General features: G+C 37.8%; 1 protein-coding gene across 2 annotated transcripts in view; it reads right to left on the minus strand.

Annotated features, from left to right (window-relative positions):
* Positions 1-15,802, minus strand: part of tcf20 (transcription factor 20) — a 272,899-nt gene that overhangs the window by 40,050 nt on the left and 217,047 nt on the right. The gene's annotated exons all lie outside the window — the stretch shown is intronic.

The following is a 15,802-nucleotide window of genomic DNA, read 5'->3' on the forward strand; positions in this document are numbered from 1 at the left end:
AAAAGACACAAAGATTTATTTAAATATGGAATCAGGAGATGAAGCACAGTCAGAAATCAAGCAAAAGTTTAGAACAAATAATCAGCCCTATCTTTTGTGAAAGCCTAAATCAGAAACCAAACGATGTAGATGAGAATAAATCAAACCAAGAAGTCTATATACTGAAGGTCATAAATAAGGCAAAGTAAACTATACACTAAAGAAATTCAATTGAATCTTGGGTGACCTGGGACTGCATCGTGGTCACCTTTTAAACAACCACACAAAGATGATACACACCTGTGCCCTCCTGTTTAGTAATCATGGTAACTAAAGAAGCAACTAGAACATGGTGCAGCCCAATTAAAAAAATGTTTTTAATATTATTCAGAGTACAGAATCTGATTCAGCATTAGTCAAAACCTTTACAGCAAACATAAGTTTCAAAAAAGATACATAACAGGACCAAGAAAAATTTAGGAAGGGGCCAAATCATAACAAGGAAAAGGAGGATGTCTAGCCACCATATTTATTAATACTGCCATAACCATCTCTGCCTGTAAAATCCAAATAGCTCAGTATTTTACAGAATTTCATAAATGGATCCTGCAACCTTGTTGCCATTTCCTGCATAACTAAAAAAAAAAAAAAAAAAAAACACTTTTCTTTTGCGTTTTCAGTACCTGCCATTCAATATTTTTAATTTCCTTTCCTTCCCAACTATAGTTCTCAAAAACTGAACTGTCTTGCTGGTGCTACACTGCTTGCCTCAATTTTTAAACTTCATACTTCTTCACTGAAGAGATTTTACCATTTAACATTGCTTCTAACTTTTTAAATAAACTTTTCCATTTTTGATAAAGTTTACCTTTACATCTATGTCACTAATATTTAACAAAGTAAATCAGGCTCCCCATCTCATAGCTGTTTTTACATGTGGGCTAAGAAACTATTGCTCACTGTATCTATGATGTCCTATTCCTATGCTTAATTTATTTTGGGTTAACAGAAAATGTTTTCAGCCAAGAACCTTATTGCTATAATATTCCCATCTAAACATATTTTTTATATCATAATAAAGTTCTATAATAGCATTATTATATTTGTTTGGGGGGTCTATGGGGCTGAGCCGCAAGGCGAAGCTCTCAATTTACCAGTCGATCTATGTTCCTACCCTCACCTATGGTCATGAACTATGGGTAGTGACCGAAAGAACGAGATCGCGAATACAAGCGGCTGAAATGAGTTTCCTCCGCAGGGTGTCTGGGCTTTCCCTTAAAGATAGGGTGATCAGCCACAATCATTCCAGTGCCGAAGAAGTCTCCCATCACCAGCCTAAATGATTATCGCCCTGTGGCCCTGACTCCGGTACTCATGAAGTGCTTCGAGAGACTGGTTCTCCAGCACATCAAGGACTATCTCCCCCAAGACTTCGATCCCTACCAATTTGCATATCGCGCGAACAGATCCACAGAAGACGCCATCGCCGGAGCTCTCCACTCTGTGCTGAGCCATCTAGAGCAGCAGCAGAGCTACGTCCAGATAGATAGATAGATAGATAGATAGATACTTTATTAATCCCAATGGGAAATTCACATTTTCCAGCAGCAACATACTGATACAATAAATAACATTAAAGAAAGATAATAATGCAGGTGAAAAACAGACAATAACTTTGTATAATGTTAAATGTTAACGTTTACCCCCCCCGGGTGGAACTGAAGAGTCGCATAGTTTGGGGGAGGAATGATCTTCTCAGTCTGTCAGTGGAGCAGGACAGTGACAGCAGTCTGTCGCTGAAGCTGCTCTTCTGTCTGGAGATGATACTATTTAGTGGATGCAGTGGATTCTCCATAATTGAAAGGAGCCTGCTGAGCGCCCTTCGCTCTGCCACAGATGTCAAACTGTCCAGCTCCATGCCAACAATAGAGCCTGCCTTCCTCACCAGTTTGTCCAGGCGTGAGGCGTCTTTCCTCTTAATGCTGCCTCCCCAGCACACCACTGCGTAGAAGATAGAACATCTGCAGCATCTTATTGCAGATGTTGAAGGACGCCAGCCTTCTAAGGAAGTATAGTCAGCTCTGTCCTTTCTTGCACAGCGCATCAGTATTGGCAGTCCAGTCTAATTTATCATCCAGCTGCACTCCAAGATATTTATAGGTCTGCACCATCTGTACACAGTCACCTTTGATGATCACGGGGTCTTTGAGGGGTCTAGGCCTCCTAAAACCCACCACCAGCTCCTTGGTTTTGCTGGTGTTCAGTTGTAGGTGGTTTGAGTCGCACCATTTAACAAAGTCATTAATTAGGTCCCTATACTCATCCTCCAGCCCATTCCTGATGCAGCCCATGATAGCAGTGTCATCAGCGAACTTTTGCACATGGCAGGACTCAGAGTTGTATTGGAAGTCCGATGTATATAGGCTGAACAGGACCGGAGAAAGTACAGTCCCCTGTGGCGCTCCTGTGTTGCTGACCACAATGTCAGACGTGCAGTTCCCAAGACGCACATACTGAGATGCTCTTTGTGGATTACAGCTCAGCTTTTAATACAATCATTCCTGACATTCTCATCACCAAACTGGTCACTCTTGGCCTCCCTCCTCTCACATGTGTCTGGATAAAAGACTTTCTTACCAACCGGCTCCAGACTGTGAGACTCGGCCCCCACCACTCCTCCATTCGCACACTGAACACTGGAACCCCACAAGGCTGTGTGCTGAGCCCCATTCTGTACTGTCTCTACACCCACGACTGCAGTCCGGCCCACAACAACCACCTCATCGTCAAGTTTGCTGACGATACCACAGTGGTTGGACTCATCTTAAAGGGAGATGAGGCAGCTTACAGAGAGGAGGTCCTGAAGTTGGCAGCCTGGTGTTCAAAGAACAATCTGGCTCTGAACACCAGGAAAACCAAGGAGATCATTGTCGACTTCAGGAGGCACAGCACCGACTTAGTCATGATATTCTAATTTTATGACCAGCACCTGTATATAGCGTCGCAGAACATTTTTGCAACCTCTTTGCACTATTTATTTATTTACTTGTGTTCTACATATGTCTGCACTGAAGGAGCTGCTTTTAATCTCATTGTACATGTGTATAGTGACAATAAAAGGCATTCTATTCTATGTCAAAGAACATTTCCTGTCTTTAGCATAATTCCGCCTTAAACTAGGAAAAAGCTCAAGGCTATACATCTTGATATACCCACAATCTCCTGGATCATGGACTTCTTGACCAACAGACAGCAGTTTGTGAAGCTCAGAGACTGTCTGTCAGAAATGGTGGTGTATAATACTGGGGCAACAGAGGGAACGGTCCTTTCTCCCTTCTTGTTTACCCTCTATGCCAGTGTTTTTCAACCGGGGTTCCGTGAGTGCTAGCCAAGGGTTCCGCCGAAAAAGTCCTAAATCTCCAGAAAATGCTGGGACAAAATCCAGCATCGTGGCTTTATGTGGTTATTAATCGTTCTTTAGTCCTTTAGTCAGTTGCTGTTTCTCTGTTAGTCTATGTCACTGCCTCATTCTCATCTGCCTGACAGGCTGGGTAACTGCCTGCTCCTCCGTTCTTATCTCTGCCCCTCTCTCGCTCCCAAAGTTAAATGATGGCCAGAGTACAAGGACGGTGTGCTTTCACTAGCTATAGGTGGCGGTTGTGCGGGGATGGCAGTTTGCGTGGTGTAATAGCAGTTAGGCTTGTCGTTTTTTGTAAATTATTGTTTTGATTTCGAACATGGACCGATTTGTTAAGAAGCGTAAATTAGAAGATGCCGCAGCACACGACGATACTCAGGTTCCGGAGCAGTTGATTGAAGCTGCAGCTGCTACCGTTAGCACTGCAACCACTAAGCTGCAGTTGCCAAAAAATGCCGCCGTCAATCTGTAACTCAAAGTTTGCCAGTACAGTGACAACTACTTAGCTGTGGGATTCACTTGGACGGGAGAACCTGACTGCCCTTCACCACTGTGTACTGTTTGTGGCGAAAAACTTGCCAATAGTGCCATGGCGCCAGCTAAACTTAAGCGGCATTTAACAATTAGACATCCGGAGGGATCAGACAAAAATGCACAGTACTTTCAGAGGACATTGGCCTTGAATAAGAAGCAAATGGCTGCTTTTGAGAAAAAGTTCAAGATAAGTAAGAAAGCTCAAGAAGCAAGTTATGCTGTGGTGGAGATTGTTGCTGCTGAAACGGTAATTTTACCTGCATGCCAAGAAATGGTGAGGATTATGTTTGGGGAGGATTCTGTATCAGAAATCAATAAGATTCCGCTTTCAGACAATACGATAAGTAGGCGTATTGCTGACAAGTCCAGCAATATCGAGCGTCATGTTCTCTCAAAAATTAAAAGTCGTGGGTTCTTTGCAATTCAGGTCGACGAGAGCACAGACATCAGCAGTAAAGCACAGCTGCTTGCATTTGTTCGCTTTATTGACAATGAAGCTATTATGGAAGACTTTCTTTGCTGCAAAGAGTTGCCAGAAACAACAAAAGGACAAGATGTTTATGACGTTTTAAATTCACATTTGCAGTCTTGCGACTTGACTTGGGAAAACTGTGTTGGCATTTGTACGGACAGTGCGCCTGCAATGACAGGAAATGTCAAAGGCTTTGTCTCGCTAGCACAACATCAAAATCCCAATATTATCGTCACTCATTGTTTTCTTCATAGAGAAGCACTGGTTGCTAAAACAATTGGACCTGAACTGAAGTCTGTACTGGACATGGTGGTGAAAATAGTTAATTACATGAAGATGAGACCACTAAAATGTCGTCAGTTTGCAAAAGTTTGCTCAAGTGTGGAAGCAGACCATGTCACTCTCATCCAGCATACAGATGTATGATGGTTGTCTCGGGGAAAAGTTTTGGGCGATGAATCTTGGTGTTCTAAGCTAGCATATTTGGCTGACATATTTCACGAATTGAACTTCTTGAACAGTGAGTGGCAAGCAAGGCAGGAACGAAAACATCTTGACGTCAATGGACAAAATAAGTGCTTTTCAGAAAAAATTGACAATTTGGAAGAAACGCGCAAGTGCAGGGAACGTGGAAATATTTCCTAGTGTTGTTGACAGAAACTATCAGGACATTTTGCAATTGATTTTGAATCACTTCGACACACTGTTGGCAGGTCTCTGCAAATATTTTCCGTCAATATCCATGGACCAGTACGACTGGGTTCGAAGTCCATTCGTAGAATTTGAACAGTCCGAAGGACAGTTCACCTTGTCAGAAGAGGAACAGCTTGCTAGTGTTGCAAGTGACAGAACACTGAGGCTAAAGCACTCAGTTAAACCTGGATGCATTCTGGATGCTGGTTGAAAAGGAGTACCCATCAATTTTTCAGAAAGCTCTGCGACTGTTGGTGCAATTTTCAACTTCTTACTTGTGCGAGTTTGGATTTTCAGCCTTAACAACAATTAAACACAAGAAGCGAGAACGACTGTTGTCAGTCTAAGAAGAACTTTGTGTATGCCTGTCTAAAACATGACCCAGAATTCAACTTATCAGCAAAAATCATCAAGCACAAATTTCTCATTGAACTTTTGACTACTGCGATGTAATGGTAACTATAATAAAAGCATCATCTTAAATTTCTACTATAGATAATTGCAGATTTTAACTTTTATGTAACTTTTTTTTAAAAAAATGTTGTTAGTAACGCTTGGTGAACTGTGAATAGGCCGAACATAAATTTTGAAAATAGTATGATTAAACATAAAAGCTACGTTTCCGCTCATCTGGTTTACTACATAATATAGGACATACTGGTGGATAATTGCACAGGGTTCCGTGAGCAAGGTAACCATTCGCGCAGGGTTCCACTCCAGCGAAAAGGTTGAAAAACACTGCTCTATGCAATAGATTTCCAGTATAACAACAGGGCTTGCTACCTACAGAAATTCTCTGATGACCCCTTCATCATAGGCTGTATTAACTTGTGGTACAGGTAGAACCACCTGCAACTCAAAATCAGCAAGACTAAAGAGATGGTGGAAATGGGGTCCTAGAAGTGGTATAGAACTACTAGTTCTTGGGGGTTCACATAAACAGCAAATGGGAGTGGTCTGACAACACAGTGATGCTGTATAAGAAGGGCAACAGCAGACTGTACTTCCTAGGGACAGTCTTGGATCTTTTGATGTATGTGGTAAGCTGCTGGAAATGTTCTACCTGCTCATAGTACCCTAGGTAAAGCAACCTGATTTCACAACGCCTGACATATCAGGAAAACCTTCTCCGTCACAAAGCTAAACCTGAACACACTGAAAACTGCTGTGGAAAAGGAGATGGTGGAAAACTGGATGGCATCATGAAAAATTCTCTCCATCCCCTCCAGTAGCCGCACTCTTGAAGCACTTTTAGCCACAGGTTAATTCCTTCATAGTGTGCTATCAGGCAATTCAGTGCTTCCTCCCAACGTCCCAAACTAAACGCTTATACTTTTTAAGTTAATTTTGCAATTTTGGCACAATTCCATTTACATTACATTTATATGTCTATCTATTGATTCACTGTATTACTGGTCCAGTGTTTATTTTTCTTCAGTTACATGCATATAAATAGGGATGTAGGCCTTCTGGAAAATGAGCTAAAGTGGCATTAAATTGCGCGCCCCCCCCCCCCCTTTTAAAAAAAAAACTTTTTTTGTGAACTGTTCCCTCTCATCACCTTTTTAAACACTAATGATTTAAGTGCAAATAAACCTAGAAGGTGGTGCTAAACAAATCTTTCTGTTAAGAGGAAGGCCTAAGAGGAGGTTTATGGATGTGGTGAGAGAGGACATGCAGGTGATGGGTGTAACAGATGCAGAGGACAGAAAGATATGGAAAAAGATGATCTGCTGTGGCAACAACCCCTAACGGGAGCAGAAGAAGATGATAAGCACTCTGGTGCCACCAGAATTAAAATGGATAGATCACTCTATCATTTCTGCTAATTACATCCTTTCCAAGTACAATTACAACTTATTACATTTTATCTGCAAAGGATGTTTATCAGATATAATTATTATAATTATTTTATAACTTTTTGCATTTTCTGCATGTCTGACAAATGTTTGCCAAATGGCTACTTCAATCTAATTTTAATATGGTTACTACTTGCTTTGTTACATGTCAGAACTATGGACCATTGTACATTCCCAGTGTTCACTGTCAAAATGCAAATGTATTATTTTTTACATTTTGGCTTTTGAACTCAATTTTTCTTAGTAAGATGAGTTTAAATGAAAAAATAATTAGAAGACTCGCCACTCCACCAGCTAATTCCCTACTCAGTTCTTCTTTTGTAGCTCAGTATATACAAACTGCTAAAATAAGTACAATTTAAGACACACAGTTTTGAATAAGCTTTGCTTAAGTGCTGATCAGAAACAGCAAAAAAGCAAAAGGGAATGGGATGGGGGAAGAAACAGTAAATGCTCTACATGGCTAGTTAGTGGAACCTAAACTCCAAATTTCAGCAGCAAATGCCAGAAAAAAAATACCACAAGAAGCTGAATGAGATGCTATTGGATTGTGAACTATGACCTGAATAATTTGTTTGTTGCACATTAATCTAATGTTTTTACTGTCCATAGTGTATGATCAGAGTCCTGGTCAGTTAAGTATATTGCCTCAATGACATATCTCACTTACTAAACCATAAACTGAACAAAGTAGATTCAGAAAAAGATTTGCAGCCAGTAATGCAGAAGATCTCAACCTTTTTTTTTTATTTGTTTTTTTTAATTAAGGGCAGCAGCTCTATTAGTTAATAAGAAATTAATATGCTTCCACATAATACAATATCTGTATATTTGTTAACAATTTTTGAGATCAAATCTTGACTAAAAACACCAATGAAGAAGAAAGACAAAGAAAAATGTTTTACAAGGTGTAAGAACAAAGTCAGAACCACATAACCCAGTTTAATTAATAATTAAAAATGCCCACTTACAGCCTAAAAAAATAAGGCCTAGCTAGCCTTATTATCAATAATTGAAAAGCAGCTCTTCCACTCTTTCAGCAGGTTTTTTTTTTTTTTTAAACAACCTCAGGGACAGTCTTTTACTTTTTTTCTGAACATTGACTATGGACTTAATCAGTGTTTGTTTTGTTATTTGATGCTACAGGATGTTTATCTCCTCTCCATATTCTTGAGCTTTTGCCATTATACAGATGTAAACATACAAGCCGTCGTACATTTTATTTAATTAAGATACTTGTCACTAACAGAGAATGGCCTTTATTTTCATATGTCAAAAAAATTAACGAGGGAGGACAAGAGATTCAAAATACAAGGGGAAGCAACACTTGCCATATGCGAAAAGTGGACAATGGAACCATTTTTCCTATTACTTTCATTGGGAAAAATAATACGTTCCTACCTCATCCCTAACTGAAACCTACTTCAACAAACACCCCAAATCATTTCAAAACTTCCCTAAAGCTTTTCAACAAGGTATGTTCAGCAGTAAAAAAAAATGTACTCTACTTCCTTAGTTAATACACACTGAATGACGCAATACATAACTGTAACTGTACTTACTGACTGGACTAAAGATGCACTTTCATTTTTCTGCACTCTATATTCCAGAAGTGGAAAGCTGTTCTGAAAATCTGTAGACATGGATGGAATTGGATGAAAGAAAGAAAAAAAGGATAAAATAGAAGACTATTTTTACTTCCAGTTACTTTGGAGATGGAGAAAAGTACATGTAAGCAAACGTGTGAAAAGCAACTTAAAACATTATTCACACGCACTTAAAGACAAAACGAGACACTGTTCACACATGTTCACAAGATGTTTATGGACAATGGAAGGAAATTTCAGTCTCTGGAGCAAACACAACTAATGCATACAAGCTTCACATTAGATAATCAAAACTGTATCTGAGCACAATGTTCATGTGTGTTTCTGGGCTTATCTGATATAGCAAGGACACTAGCTGCAAGACACTCCCAATCCTGTCCAAGATGCATACATATGTCTAGTCCTCTGCATGAAGAATATCTTTGACTCAAATACCTGGGGTTTTGGCTATAAGTGCTCATATTGCAGCAGGACCAATTGATCTGAGACCTGATCTATGTGTAACACAACTCTTGCTTAAATGTCTATCATTTACATGTGGTGTCAGCACAAAATGAAAAGAAGGGGTTGACTTGTTTCCTGCTAACTAAATAATGTACCTAAGTAACTGCTAAATAACCCATAAATTACGATAACTTCCAACAAACAATGAAGATATGGAAATGGTGGATGCCTAGCTATAAGACATGAGCAGGACAGGTTTTCGGAGAAACTCATTTGCAATAGTTTGGTTGATGGAAGTTGGTGCATAAAAGATGTAGGGTTTTAACCTGTAGCCTGCAGCATTGTAGATTTTTTGAGAAATAAGAAAAAAAAAATCTGTTACTGGGGTGACAATGTTGAGTACAGACTGAGGTACAGGCACAGCAGTCACAGTAAGTAAGGGAAATACATGTAAAATTCTGGTGGCTGTCCTCTATTCTGACATCTAAAAGAGCATCTCTGGCATTAAAAGGAAAAGTTTATGAAAGCTGTGTGATGACTAGTTGCACTCCCATGGAGCATTCATGGCAGATGAAAGAGGAACATGAAGCATTGCTGGTAAGAGTGTAGATGAGAATGATCAAATAGATGTGTAGTGTCATCGAGGGACAGGAAGATGAATTCTGAATTAAGAGCTGGAGGATGTGGAAGCAACAGTGGGTTGTGCTGAGGGGAAACAGTTTAAGGTGGCATGGGCATGTAGAGTGATAGACAAAAAAAAGATTGTGTCTCACCCCAAAGAATGCTCAGGATTGTGGAGAGTGCAGTGAACAAAAAAAAAAAAAGACTTTTGGGGGCAGGGTTTGGGTTTTCAGTGTATAGCTAACCTGAGTAATCATTAGAAAATAGCTTTTACACTGATATAAATTACCATACAGTCTTTAGATTTTTCTTCAGTTATTAACTATTTTGAACATTGGATTAAATACCGTCAATAAAATATAATACATTCACTAGCAATGTACAATCTTCACTCCCCTCAACTTGGAGATCATTTAAACATTACTTCTCAAAATAATCAATACTATGAGTTTTGGCATTTATAAATTTCGCAGATGAAACATTCAGTTAATGTACTGTCGGTGAGAATGAACAGATAATGAAGAAAGCTGACAGAACTACAGGCTTGGGTTAGAAATTCACAATTGAAAATGCCAGGTGAGCAGGGGTGCTTTATTGATATCATTGCCTAGTTCCCCAAATATTACCATGTTCTAATAGATAAATCAACCAAAACACATTATATAACATACAGAAAATGCAAATTTTAATCACACTTAATTCACTGCTGATGTCTTTTTAACATAACTAATTAAAAAAGACACATAGCCCTTGGTAACAAAGAAAACAATGTAAAAAAACATTTTCCAGAAAAGGTTTTATTTATTCTTTATGCATACAGGGATTTGTTTTAATGATAAATGTAAAAGTGTTCATAAATCTTGTTGTTAAAAAAAAAAAAATGCAATGTACTTTTATTAGGTAAAGGAACATACTAATCATGCACAAGAGTCAGGCCGGCAGCCAAGAACAGCCACTCTGATAGCACCGACATTTCAGGAAGACCACAGTTAAAAAATATGTTAAATCCACTGTTACCTGTGACTTGTAATGCACAAGTGAATCATGCTATTGGTGGTTTAGAGAATTTTCTGCCACAATGATTTGTGTGTTATCATTAACACAGGTAATCCTGTTGTTTGAGAGTCCCCACATCTACAAGGCAGTGGTTAGCTTTTTGGCAAGGCTACCAGCTACTTACAATTTTGGCAACAATCAACTTTATCTGTTAATCTTTTTCTATGTAGTGGCAGTTTGTTGTGACATAATTTCCAGTTGATGATCCACAAGTCAACTGTGACTGCAATCTTACTGGCTGTGGCTAACAGAGTTTTCAGTTCTCAGTGAAATGTTTTTCTACACCTCTGACAGAAGTGCCTCTACAGGTAGATGGAAAGCATTATCCTCAAGTAGATGGAAAGCATTATCCTCAATCAAGGTAAATGATTAACTGCTGAAAGCCTTTGCCAACTACCATGCTAAATGTTGACATTTTTTGTTCCATCATTGTATAACCCCTCTGTGAGATGTCTTAAGACTGCTAGTTACTGCAGTCTTTCCTTTGGTAGTGCTGTCAGAGTGGCACGATCCTGCAATCTACCTTTGCAAGTGGCATGCTTGTTTTGCATATGGTAACGTATTGTGGATGTACTCATTTTGAACTTCACTGTAGTACTTCACTGCTACTGCTACAGAATTCTGCCACCCTTTTTCTCACAACGGTCTCAACTGAGCTATTTTTAGTACAGTTTTGGTTTAACTCTAGATGCCAATTCTGTTTCCATATAAAACATGAACTGATGTGTAGTTTAAATTGTCCTGATGTATTTAATTAAATTAAAAAGATGGATCAATGTAAGCCTTTATCAGACATCGCAGTGCTACAATTCATTTTCAATTTTGAACATAATTTCAAACTAATAGTTTTATTAATATGGTTATTATGGGATTAATAAAGTATCTATCTATCTATCTATCTATTTGGTTTAAACTGTTAAAGGCTGTTAGGCCAGATCTTTAAACCAAGAAATTTTGCTGGGCCAGACATTTTCAGAGACCAGTAAGCAGCACATAATGACAAATTTTAAACCAAACTAATGAATTGAAAACAAGATAATGGTTAGTCATTGTGTTCCTTTTAAATTTGTTCACATCTGATACTGGTACTTCAAAAAGTGCATTAAAAAACAACAAAAATGCTACAATTGAACAGAATCTGAAGTAGTAGTAGCAAAACATTTTTCTACTTTTGAAATAAAAAAATATTTTGCTCACATCTGTCCCAGGCACAACTCAAAATGCATAAAATAAAAAAAAGTGCACAGTATTAGCACTATCACTTATTTTTCTTTAGAAATATAATACATTGGTCATATAATAATAATTCTTTACAATTATATAACGCTTTTCTCACTACCAACGCAAGAAGAAGCCAGGAGGAGAACCCATGATCTCCTTACTGTGAGGCGGCAGCACTACAATTATGCCACTGCATATATATGACCTAGACACATTACAAAGGGCATTTAACAGAATAAAAAAAGATCAATGCTATCAAAGCTATCAGTGCACAATCCCATAACAAGTGAGAACAGTAACTTACACACTTGAATACAACATCTATTTCATAGTGAGGGAACAAAGGTTCGTTTTAAATCACCACGTGTGATTAAGCATGGCTTTATTACACATCCCGCATTATGTTGATACTGTGACGTGTTTCACTATTGCATGGGCGAGGGAGGTGAAGTCTTGAGGGAAACTTTGTGAGGGCTTGGGGCATGTCCCTTGAGAGAGATGAGTGACAGGATCAGGGTGAGAGGGGAGCAAACAGCAAAAGAGTCTTTTTTTTTTTTTTGGAGGCTGAAATGCGTTTTTCTCAGTGTTTCTGGCAGGACCGTATGCTCAACCATTCAGAGGTTGCTTCTAGGCTGCATGTGGCTCATGGGCTACCATTTGAATAGGCCAGTCTTAAGGTAATCAAACAACAGTTAATTATTAACATATCCAATAGCACACAACAGAAACAAATTAAGTGGTACTGGGGAATTAATGCTTTCAAATGTTTAAATAAGATTTTCCAGAACATTACCAAAAGGACCTTAGAAAAAAAAGACAAAAGTAATATACGCACTATTAAGTAAAATGTGGGTGTGTCCTTTACGAAAGGCACATATGTGAGGGAATGCCACAACTTTCACAAATATTTTTAAAATAAATGGATATAATCTACTGTACATAATCCTGTTTTCAAACAAATATACTTCTGTTACATACGCTGCTTTTGACAAAGTGGTTACGGTTGCTGCTGATTTACAGAAAATATAACCGTTCACTTTGAACATCAATCTTTTTGTAAGGAGTCCCACTATTACACTTAGAAAGATTGACCAAAAGTATTGATGGGAGAATTTACATTGCTCTGCTTTCGTTTACTAAATTGACATAACTGTTGCATATGATGCACATTTGCTGTTTATTCAGATCTGCTAATATAAATTTTCTTCTGTCTGGTTGAATTCTCTAATCCTCCAGAGAACATAATGTATATTCTTCTACAATCACGCTGAGCTTGAAGAATGCAATCACTGTCAGATTGCCCGATTCTCTGTAATATATCTTTATAAAATAAAAGTATATGAACTCACAAATACTTGCAATTTTGCTATTTCAGATCATAATAAGCATATACCAATGACTTGCAAGTTACTCATAACATAACTGAACTAAGCAGGAATCAATAATAGATGAATGAATAGTCACTAAACATACTTCAACAAGCTGTATCAAGCTGGCTTTAGAGAAGTTACTTTTGACAGTGAAATACCAATCCTACAGGCAAAATGAAAAAAACATTTAAACTGCTAAGGTAGTTATTAAATATTGAGCAACATATGGAAAAAGGAAATTACGTTTTCAATTTTAGACATTTATCAAATTTTATTGCGAAGTTCCATATAATTCAGAACAGTTCTCTTACGCGTGTAATAATATTTTTGTTTAAAACAACCCTTCGACTCTTCCAGTTCTCTGACAACCATGCCAAAATTTAAATGTTGGCTCCTAAGCGAAAATAATTGACCAATCTCTAAAGGTAAAAGTGCACAGTAAGCACATCTTGGTCATACTGAGTTAGGGAATACTTACTTACTGGAAACAACATGGTAAACTAAACTGGCTTTATGTTATACTAACATCCTATGCATTTTCTATTATATTGTAATAAATTATAAAGGATAAAAAAATCATTGTCACAACTCTGAAATTATGACAAAAATGTTGTTTCCAAGAAATAAAGATTTACAGTACATAACTCTAACCCACTGATTTTACAATTTATATTTGTGATGAAACCTTTTCCTTTTTATGTCACTCACTGCCTGCTTCAAGGATACCTTAGCGGCATGACACATTTCCTCTCACTCTTTGGTCTACCTCCTCAAGTAGAAATACAGTTTGTTTGGATGACAGACAGGGTATGCTGAATTAATGATACAGTCAACTCCAGAAATTTTGTCACCCCTTAAGAAAGTGAGCAAAAACATTAACATAGATAATACAAATAATGAATTTACATTTATTCAAATGTTTGGAGAAATTCATTTTATTTAAAATAATTTGTTTTATCTTTGGAATTGTTTATTCTTTCAAAAACACAAGTGGCAAAATTACTTTTGAATACTTCAAATATTTAAAAAACACATGTGGCAAAATGTTTCTTGATATTGCTGCTATTGTCTATAAACTTTACTGTCTATGACCAATTCCTATTTCACTGGATTACAAATATGAGGTAACAACAGGTAAAATCCTTTAGTCATTCATCAATATTGGTACAACCAAAGAGCTTTCAACACAAATGGGGAAAAAAAACACCTGTTGAGCTTCACAGATTGGGGAATTGACACAAAAAAGTATTCAGTTGAAATTCAAAACCTTGAAACTGTTGAACGTTTACCAGAACGGAGATGCATACATTATAGGGAGGTAAATAGGTAGACCACGAAAATCACATTTTGTCAATAACAAAAGTCTACTTGAATCTTGGTGTTTCATCATTTCAAAAAAATCAGTGAGATGCCACCTCCACAACCAGAAGCTGTTTGGACAAGTTCCATGAAAGAAGCTCATCCTGAGACCAAGACACAAATATCAAAATCATGCCAAGAAACACTGGAGTTACAACTGGAATTGTGTGTTGTGATCAGATGAGACAAAAATACCATCATATATGACGAAAAAAGGGGCAGCATACAAACTATGACACTATAAAATATGGTGGTGGCTGTTTTGCTGCCAGTGGTATGGGGACTCTTCTTAGTAGAATTCCATTCAAAACCACTTTTACCAGAAACTGAAACAGGGCCATGGTTAGGTCTTCTAACAAGACAATGGCAAGAAGCACACATCCAAATCGACAAAGAAATCATTGCAGTAACTAAAAATCAATGTTTTGAAATGGACCTCTCAGTCTCTAGGCTTGAACCCAGTTAAAAATCTTTGGTCTCATTTGAAAAGGGCAGTTTACAAGAGAAACCCCAAGACTCTCAATGAGTTGGAAACGTTCTGCATGGGACAGTAGTCCAAGATCCCTCCTGAAGTGTTCTCCAACCTTATTAAAAACAACAAAAATGCGGTGTGCTGTCATTCTCAGCAGGGTGAAGTTCCACCAAATACTGAAATTTGGGGTGCTAATATAGTTGAAATCTGTGTTTTTGTGAAACTTTGTTTTACTAATGGAAAACTAGTTTGTGCTAGAAATCGGTGACAATAAAAGCATGATTTTTACCCATTAGGTTAAGCCCAAAATATCCGGCATTGCATGTGTGGTTCTATTTATATATTCATTTTAACTCATTTTCTTGAAAGGTGACAATAATTCTGGAATTGACTATATGTCTAATAATTTTTTTTTTAAAAAAAGTTCTAAACTAGTTTTCCTTACATTTTCTCAGTAAAATGTAAACACATGATTAAATCACAAGAGCATATCAGCAAGTCAAGCAAGGCATTTCTTCATTTTAGGGAAAAGCAAGTGGGAGGACCTCTTGTCAGGGATAGAAGATTTCCTTCAAAACAAACAAGGAGAAAACTGGGGAAACTTAGCAAAAGACCATATAACATAAAATGCTAAAGTACACATGTGTATTCTACATCAGCTATCAATCAGCCGTAACATGTGAATAGGTTTTCTTTG

This window comes from Erpetoichthys calabaricus, chromosome 12 (genome assembly GCF_900747795.2).
Source record: "Erpetoichthys calabaricus chromosome 12, fErpCal1.3, whole genome shotgun sequence".
NCBI lineage: Eukaryota > Metazoa > Chordata > Cladistia > Polypteriformes > Polypteridae > Erpetoichthys > Erpetoichthys calabaricus.